Here is a 9,674-nt window from a genome sequence, read left to right on the forward strand (position 1 = left end):
TTTTTTATGTTTTCGAGAGACTTCAGAACAGGAGGAGCCCAGACCCAGAATGTTACACATACTGACAGAGAGTGATCTCATTATGTCTGTTTGGATTTTAACAACTATTATTATTGTTTGCTAGAACCAAAACAAATCTATGTTAGACATTTTCATCTTCAGCCAAAAAATACAAACCTGTGTACGTAGTGTGGTGCAGGTTCTTGTTCCATCCTGCTCTTGGTCCAGGTTGGAGGGCTGCACCGATTGAACTCTCTCCCTCCTCTCTTTTCCTCTCTATTCTTCCTCTCTCTCACTCTTCCTCTCCTCTCTCTTTTCCACTCCATTCTTACGTAGTGTGGTGCAGGTTCTTGTTCCATCCTGCTCTTGGTCCAGGTTGGACCGATTCTGAGTCTTGTTAGCTGTTATGGATGGGTTTGGGGGTGTTGATACAAGAGTGGTCCAGAAGGGGGGTGCAGGTGTCTTGGGGGCATTCTTGTTTTTCTATGAGTTCAGGTTGATTCTGTTGGTTCTGAGTGTCTTGGTTACATTCGTTTGTGTGTATAGATGAAAAAGCTATTGAAGAGCACCCCCCAACACACACACCCCCCACCCATCTCGATGGAAGTTGCCATGTTCAAAAAGTCCTAAAAAGAGAACTAAAGTTTCACACAACAAAGCATGACTGTGAAATGTCAGGAGGGCTGCCTAGTGAGCACAACACTTGATTACAGTAAAACAAATCATTAAAAAATAAAGAAATGTTCCACAGCTCAAAGCAAGGTTGTATAAGGTTAGGGGAGCTGTCTGGTGTGTAAAACACCTGGTTGCAGCACTGTGGCTGTTGTGCTTGAAGAGCTATTGACTCGTGAATAGCACCCCCTATCCCCATGTACCGCCTGTCTAATGGTGCCATATTGAAAAAAAATCATACAAAAATAAAGAAAGGGGCAACAGCCACAGCAAGGTTGTATAAGGTTGGGGGAGGGGCTGTCTGGTGTGTGAAACACTTGGTTTCAGCAGTGTGGCTGTTGTACTTGAAATGCTATTGAGCCATGAAGAAGACCCACCTATCCCAGTGTATTGCATGTCTAATGGTGCTGTATTGAAAAAATCATAAAAAAATAAAAGAGGTTTCACAAGCCAAAGCAAGGCTTGGAAAGGTCAGAGGACCTGCTTAGTGTGCAAAACACTTACTTGCAGCATTGTGGGTGCTGTGGTTTAAATGCTATTGGTTTGTGAACAGAATACCCCTATCCCAGTGCATTGTGCCAAAAGCACGAGAAAAAGAGATTCAGAACGCAAAGCTGTGTCAGTGTTCTGTGTAAAAAGTTGGTTTGAACATCATGGGAGCTGTTTTTAATAAGCTGCTGAGTAAAAAATATTTGAATCTTCCTGCTGTCAGTAGTATTGTGAATATAGTTTACCCTTACCTGAATGAAAACAGGACATAAAGGAAGGGTTTCAGAAATCAAACAAAGCTTTATTCCCGTGTTTACAGTCTGAGTAATTGGAGACTGTGCTGTTCTGCTTCCTATGGTCATATACAGGTATTGAACAGTATTTCTTGCGTTGTGAACGTGTGTACACAGCGGTCCCCCGGGTTCCAGTTAGTGCGTAATTATGCATCGATTAAAAACCGGAGGTTTAAAAAAGATAATTAGCCCACTGGTAGTTTGATGTAGAGGCTGTGGAAATTTCCATAAGTTGTGGTCTTTAAAATGCATTTGGTTTGAAGGCGTTCTGTGCTTCCATTGCGAAGATATGGACAAAGAATATTCGTGCTTGGTCAAAAAAATGTAATAAAAATTAAAAAGTAAAGGCTCAGAGAGCATTCACAATGTATTTTATACACAAAGCAAGTGTTTTTGTAACTCTAAGAGGTTTCGTGAAAACGCTACAGGTGTGCCAAAATCGTTTTCGAACTTCAAGCTAACTTTACCCCCGTGCCGCCCGTTCCCTCTGTGACTTCACTCTGTTTCCATGTTCAACACCATGAGCAACATGACTCACTTTCCAGGGGGAACCGCCTCGGAGACAGTCGTTCGCATTGAAGGCGCCTCTCTGAGCAGCGCGCTCCACTCCAGGGGCGCCGTGCCCGCGGCTGAGCCAATCGCCCGGGCTCATGCGCGCTCTTGGTCACAGAGGGACTGTGATTTTCTCGAGGGGGCAGAACGTGTTTTGTGGTCTCTGACCCGAGTGATAGCGGCTGGGATTAATCTCAGGGAATGTGTGAAACTGGTCCTCGTCATCATTGGTGTCCTGCCTGCGGCTGCTCCTTCCTTGCTAGTATGAAACGGAGTCATCCATCCAGCTGCCCGACACCACACGCAGGTTTCTGTCCTGCGAGAATCAACCCGAGCCAGCGGGACTTTCCGAACTGGCCGAACTCACAGCCTGACTGATGTACCATCGATTGCCTTTACTTAAACATCCCATTGAATATCCGTCATTTAGTGGTTTCTGTGATGTTTATTATTAAAGTAACTGTGAAATTGTTATTTTTTATCAAAGTCAACACAGATCCCAGGAAACTTCTGTGTCTCTTGGTTTCTCTTCAGACTTAATCACTGTTTGAGATTTCTAACGGGCATCATCCCTGTACAAGCTCTGAGTTTCAGAACTTTAATTACAGGCCCGCTGATGATCAATTCTCTGTCAGTTATGTTTTTATTCAAATGGATTTAATTCCACGTATTTCGGTACACTATAAACTGATTCTGTTTAGTGAGACACCTTTATTTACACCATTTCTCCTCAAAAGGCCAACAGCTCCCTGAACTCTTAAAGCAGGGGGCTTACACTCAGTTCCCGAAAGGCACAGTGTCTTCTGGATTTTATTCCAACCTGAATAGTTGACTGAGACATATTTCTGTTATTTTGTTAGTCATCAACAGGAGTTTTCTTACAGTCACGTCCTAGAAGGGACAGTCTCCAACTGAATGCCTCAATATCTGCAAATATATTACAGGTGGTGCAATTTATAGTGCAATTGAGGTGTTGCTGAGAGCTGGTTTTAGAGGTTGTGCTACAAGAAACGAGGGTGGAGAAAGGTGAATGGGAATTCCATGAACTGCTCAAAGAACGACTCCACAAAACATGGCAGTAAAATGCTAAAGGACATATTTCCAACTGCACAATGAAACTGTTCTTATTTAAGCTCAGGTTTGTGGTATGTGAGAGCCCTCAGCGACCCTGGGGTGTTGTGTGTCCAGGTTAGAGTTTCAGAATGGGATTGCTCTTCAGTGGGTGTGTGAAATCGCATTTAATGGTGGACTGGTCTAACACATGTGAAATGGAATTGAAAGTCTGGTGCGTCTTCTCTTTTGTGGAGTCTGTCAGACCACGCTTTACCAGTGTTAAATAACTGTGGTGGATACAATGACATTGAAACCCAGTGTTTGGGCTCCAGAACACGATGTACATCAGGGCACGTCATTCCTCACGCATTTTAACAGAGTCGATTGAAGATGTTGGGGATAACACTTGAAATCTGACATATTTTACAGTTTCTTGGTTTTTAAAATCTGATCGTTTAACCATGGCCCCTAGTTGCACACCTTATTTCAGAAGTATTCGTGTAGATCAGACTAAAGGACAATCCTAGTGAGGGAGTAAGCGGGACTCTTTTGAATCCAGGGGCAGGCCAAGACAGCGAGAGGAAGAGAGGAATGAAATGCGTCACCCGCGTCGGTGGGAACACATTCTACAAGCTTTCATTTTCTCGCAAAACACAAAGATATACAGTAATTATGGAGAGAAAGAGGAATTACACCCGGAAGAGTAGGAAACACACAATACCTTCAGTAAAAAAGTTCTAAACACTTGTGTTCTATTACATCAATATTTATTTGAGATTTCAACTTTCCAAGTGCTAGAAATGGACGAAATGAATACAACAGACCTTCTTCATCACCACCTGAAACAGAATCATAGTACAGTAAGTGATCCCAAATCCTTCCAGAAAAAAAATTCAGAAGAGTAAGTCTTTTCAACTACAAATGCGCACAAAATTGCTCCATAAAGAAAAAATAAACTAAAAAGCAGTGAGCATCCCGTTTATGAAAAATACTAAAGATTGTACCATTAATCTACGAAGTAAAAACCCTTCCAGACCAGAGAGCCCCCATGGTGGCCGATGCGCTACTGGAGGGGATGTTTGCCATGCTAGGGGTGTCGGAGGAGTAACACAGTTACAGTACCAGGGGCGTAACTTCGAGTCCCAGGTCTTCGCCAGAGTGTGCCAGCGCCTTGGGATCTCTAAGACGTGGACCACCCTGGTGCATCCCCAGAGTGACGGGTTGGTGGAGTGGTTTAATCAGACGCTTGCCACCGAGCTGGCCACCCTGGTGTCCTGGGACGAATTGGGACCGCCACCTCCCCATTGCACTCTGGAATCTACGGTCCAGGAGTCTACCGGGTGCACCCCAGCCGCGCTTATGCTGGGCTGGGAAATGCAAACCCTGGTGGACCTGGTCTTCGGCCTGCAGCCCAGAGATGAGTCAGCACCGCCGGCTGGACTGGACTACGAGTAGGACCTGCGGCAGTGGATGCTGATGGTGCACAGCTTTGCCCTGACCCACCTGACTCAGGTGGGAGTCCAGCAGAAGCGGCACTATGGCCTGTGCTGAAGGGGGCCTGCCTTCCAGCCTGGGGTCTTGGCTTGGGTGTACAGCCTACACCACCGCAAAGGCCTCAGCCCTAAGCTGGCGCTGTCGTGGGAGGGGCATGCTGAGGTCCTCGGGGTGGTGGGTGGGGTCTGCTACTGGGTCCGGTTGCGAACACGGGGGAGAGTGGTGGTCCTGTACCGAGATCGCCTGGCACCCTACCGGGTCCGGGAGGAGGAGCCCTACGGGGATGCTCCGGAGGAGCAGCCAAACCCAAATCATCCTGAAACTTGGTTCTATCAATGACAAACTTGTCTCCTTCTAATTCTCTAAATTCATTTGCAGATTTTGGCTTTTCACACCACTCACAGAATTATGAAATTGTCTCCAAGACTTATCAGAAAATGTCTCCTCTTTGTCACTAGCTTAGTTAGAGGATTAAACTGTGTCATTAAAATTATGTTGTTATGTTGGCAGGCTGTGTAAGTAAATGCAACACCATCATGTTAATGTGGGGGTAATGTGTTATGGTACAAAGTGATACCTCACTTCCTGCCCTTGGCAGCTCTGTAAAATGCACAATAAATGGCAGACATCTACCAAACAGATTTATATAGTCTGTGGTTGCTTTGTAATATAACAATTAAGGTAAATGATTTTCTCAGCTAACAGACAAGCCCCTCTACGAATATCAGATATAAATTACCTTCCATTACACTGCTCATTAACACACAGTAAGAGTAAGAAGAGATCTGAGCTGCAGACAGGACTGGGAGTGGATTTTCACTTTTAAAAAGAGATTCAGCTAAAGGCTTTTCTTCTAACCTTTAACCTGTAATATATTATTCATTATCAGGACAGTAAAGTAACTGGTCTGGTTTTGATCAGTTTGTATTTCAGCATCAGATAAGGATTCTGTTTCCCTTTGTCTCATTGTGGGGGCTGAAATATCTTTGTGAACCTGCAACCTTAATCTAGATGATTATTAGAATATTTTCAATATCAATTTCAGGAGAACAGCACCAAATGCCACAATTTCATACTCACATTAATTTCTAATGATAATTAGTAAATGTGTGTCTTTTTATCACAAATTGTTGTTATGTTCTTTGATTTCTCCAGTACCAGGCTAAGTGATTGTTGTTATACACTGCATGACTGGTCTTAGAGGTCACAGTGATTGTCTGTCCTGGAGCAGTTGATTTCACTGCTGGGGTCTGAGTCACAGTAACCTGTCCACTGGATTCTAAAAATAAAAAAAACAGAGAGCAAATGAGTTGGAAAACTATTGAAAACACCAATTCATGAATTAATTTGATTTCAATGTTTTCTTGTTTTGCATTAAAGTTTTAGTTTTTTTCACTTTAAATAAAATGCTTATGAAACATTTCAAACTCATTCCTACCCTCAACGTGCTGTAGATTATGCCGGTTCAGGGACGCCAAATAACGTAGATTATAGTGGCTCTCTGAAGGCACCAGTTCTGTAGGGTTTGGGCATTTACTGAGACGATTATTAATTGTAGCAGTAAATCACAAAGTTGATTCTTTTGGTGGCTTTAGAATCCAACCATGCGACATAACTCAAACAACGCGCACACACAGTTACTAATACACGAGGATACATTTATTAATACATAGAATATGCATATAAACCTAACAGATCTTATCGAGAGGGTTATCAGAATACAAAAGATATATATTCAATCAGTTACAAAGAGTAACACATCAAGAGGACATACGTTCAGTATATCATTCATTAAGACCGTTTCGTAAAGTGGACTTGGTTACAACTTCTACATTAGATACTCAAACAAGTACATAACTCTTAGGAATTAAATTGATATCAACTGGTTGGGATAACAATTGAATTCTCGAGCTGTAATGCATTGAAGTTGAATACTCATCCAATCTTTGGGGATTCAGATCTCCTGCGGGCACAAAGGAACAGTTGCAGGCTGTTGCTGTCCAATCCGCGCTCTCTGGCTCGGTGCCAGGCTGTGCTGTGCGGCTTGCGACGGTGCGCTGCTGATGCTCATTGTTGGCTTTAACTAGCAAAGTTTGTGCACAGGAGAAAAGATGACTGTGGGTCCCAGCAAGTCAGGAAGAGGACCGGTTTGTTCCTGATGAAGAGCTAGTTCTGAATAGTGATTCAGCTTTCCACAGTTCCGACCTGTTCACGAGGCCTGCTGCTGGTTACTCTCTGGCGACCTCCACTCTAGACTCTTAGAACAAAGGAAAGTTCTGGCACTCGGACACACTGGCCGTTCCGTGGTTGTCCGGGCTGAGTCTCAGGATGGTCAGGAGGCGCGCTGCGAGAATGTCCTGCCCTTGGGATTCTCCTTTGAATTCCTTCTAGAATTGTTGGATCTGAATCTTGTTGAATCTCAATCTGAATCTCTCAGGCTCTCTGTGTTGCCTGTTTTTACCTGGAGGAACTTCAGCTCATTGATTGGCTGAAAGTTCCATGGGCATCAGAGTCCCACGTGGATTACTCGGCCCTACCAGTCCCTGATTGGTTGATCAAGGTGAGATATGAGTCACTTAGTCCTGACACTTAGTAATGCAGTCCAGATGTCCAACTCGCACTCCCTAGACAGATAGGCGCCAATGGGTGACCATTGATCATGATAGCCAGGCTTAGCTAAGTGCATCCCCCTTTGGGAGCTGTCCTTGGACCTTAAATCACCTTGCATGAATGGTTTCTCTGTGGCTGCACCACAGAGATGAACAGAGAAATGAGGCCTAATTTGGGAAAGCTCAGAAACACTTAATTCTGTCTTATTATTAAGCCTCGCCGCTACAGTGCATTAGAAGAGTCCAGATGAAGATTGTGATGAAAGTCATTGTTGCTGTGGGTTCTGTTGCCATGAAGGGCAGCTCTCAGTCATGAAGTGTTAAACTCACAGGGGTATAAACACTCCCACATCTTCAGCCAATGCAAAGTGTCTCTTCTATGCAAATTGTCTTCCTGGGTCCAGCAGCACTTATAGCCAGTCAGTGCTGGAAACATAGGCTTGGTGCAGTTTAGCATGAACACTCCCAGGACAGCAGGACTAGACAGAGAGCAGCTTTATAAGGAGCAGAGGATGAGACACAATCAGCTGAACCCTTATTACACCCAACACAGCTGGAATGGAATGGAGTGTGTAGAGTCTAGTTAAATATTTTACATGCTGAAGCATGCAAGTATGGTTATTAATTTTAATACTCCACAATAAGCCATACATTGATCTTCACAGTATTTAAATATTAAAACATTCACAAAACTCTCATTAAAATGTACACAGATTCAAATGTATGCATTAGCATGTGTTAGTACATTAAACTGTTAGTTCCGTGTGTTAGGAAGGCTGATGTTTGTAGCTGTGCGTATTTGTGAATGCTGGTTTCTAAAGCTACTGCTTTGAAGGCAAAATTGGCCAAACAGCTGGTATACATCTGTGCTCTCTGCATTACTGTTAATCAACTATGTACTCCTGTATGAGAACAGTCAGGTCTCCTTCCACTAAGTGATCCCTGTGGCACAGAAGCAATGTAGATATTAGGTTTACTTATCCAGATATGGATTTATATCTCCCACACGGACAACAAAGGGTCAGCCAACAGACTCTATTGAAGCGACATCCAATCTGTCCTTCCTTGGCTCCCAGCCAGCCAGTCCTGGTGCACCCGGAGTTGCGGGAAGAGAGAGTATCTAGCTGTCAGCTGCGTTGGACCAGGGTTTACTCTCCAGGGACCATGCTAGTTAGCGTTGAGCGTAACTATTGAAACAGTCTGGGCACAGTAGTAACCGCGGGTGTGAGTGAGTCACTCTTTAGGGGGCAGAAACTCTGCATTCGGCGTAGCGCTACTTCTGAATAAACTATTCAGATGTTGACAAAGAGTCCCAGCCATACAGTATACTCTGGTGATCAGACGGGTCCACATTGGCTTTGCTAGCAGTTCACAAGGTCTTGCTGCTGGCTGGACCTCGGGCAGAATTCTGTCTTTACGTATGGGCTTCCTCTAGCTCAGTGATTAGAACAAAGGTCAAGTCCCAATGCAGACAACACTGGCAGTCATGTGATTGTCTCTGAGGGTGCGTGAGAGCGGAAGGAAGAGCGAAGTTCTGAGCCTGTCTGTGGCCTTTTAACCAGAGCCAATACGGCTGATGATTGGTCAAGAGGTTTGGGAGTATTTGGGGTTTCCACGCCCTTCAGGTTCCTGATTGGTTGGTCACCTTAGGAATGAGTAATCATGACCTCTAACATCCATAAACCAGTTGGGATTAGTCTCACTTGGACAACAAGGCACGCCAGGAATGGCCGTCCATTATGACTAATTGGCGCATCCTGACTAGTGGGTGCATCCCCATCCTAGGAGGTTTTCCTTATTAGAAAGACAAACATTTTAAATCAGAAACCACATGGATGCCTTCTCAGTGTCTTGGACCGCAGAAATGGGAGAGATGGGGGCCTCATTTAGGAAAGTACAGCAACACTTAAGTCTGTCTTATTAACAGGCTTTGCTGCTACACTGTATATACAGTATTTTGCATCGCATATAAAAGTTGTGGCGAAGACCATGTGTCACGCCCTCTGCAGCCAGAGGGCGCTCCTTCTCTGTCCTGTCCCTAGTTTCCGGTCTGCTGTCCTTCCTGTCCCTCTCTTCCTTGGGCTATATATTTCCGGGTCTTGCACTCTGTCCTCGCTCAGCACTGACGTTCGGATGTCCTGAGACCCGCCTAGCACCAGGGCGCCCCACGTCCGCTCCCTGAGGGCATAGGTTTCTATACGGCATTCCGGAACTCTTTGCACTATGAGCCCGGGCCTTTTCCCCGTCTCGCCGCTACGCATATGGGTCTTTTTCCGCTCTCCTGCTCCCCATGGTTAGTCCCTTTGGACGTCCGTGACAGAATGCTGAGCCACCTACTGACCCCGCGAGCTTAGTTTTTTTTTTTGTCTTGCTGCAGTTTTTTTTTCTTGTTCTCTGGGCTGTTTTTTTTTTTTTCAGTTCCTCTATTCTAATCACTCGATATCACTCCGATCTTCCGTGCCTGTGAGCGGGTCCTGTAACTGGCTTTCCTCTGGTAGATCACTCCGATATC

This window comes from Lepisosteus oculatus, chromosome 18, assembly GCF_040954835.1.
Source record: "Lepisosteus oculatus isolate fLepOcu1 chromosome 18, fLepOcu1.hap2, whole genome shotgun sequence".
Lineage (NCBI taxonomy): Eukaryota > Metazoa > Chordata > Actinopteri > Semionotiformes > Lepisosteidae > Lepisosteus > Lepisosteus oculatus.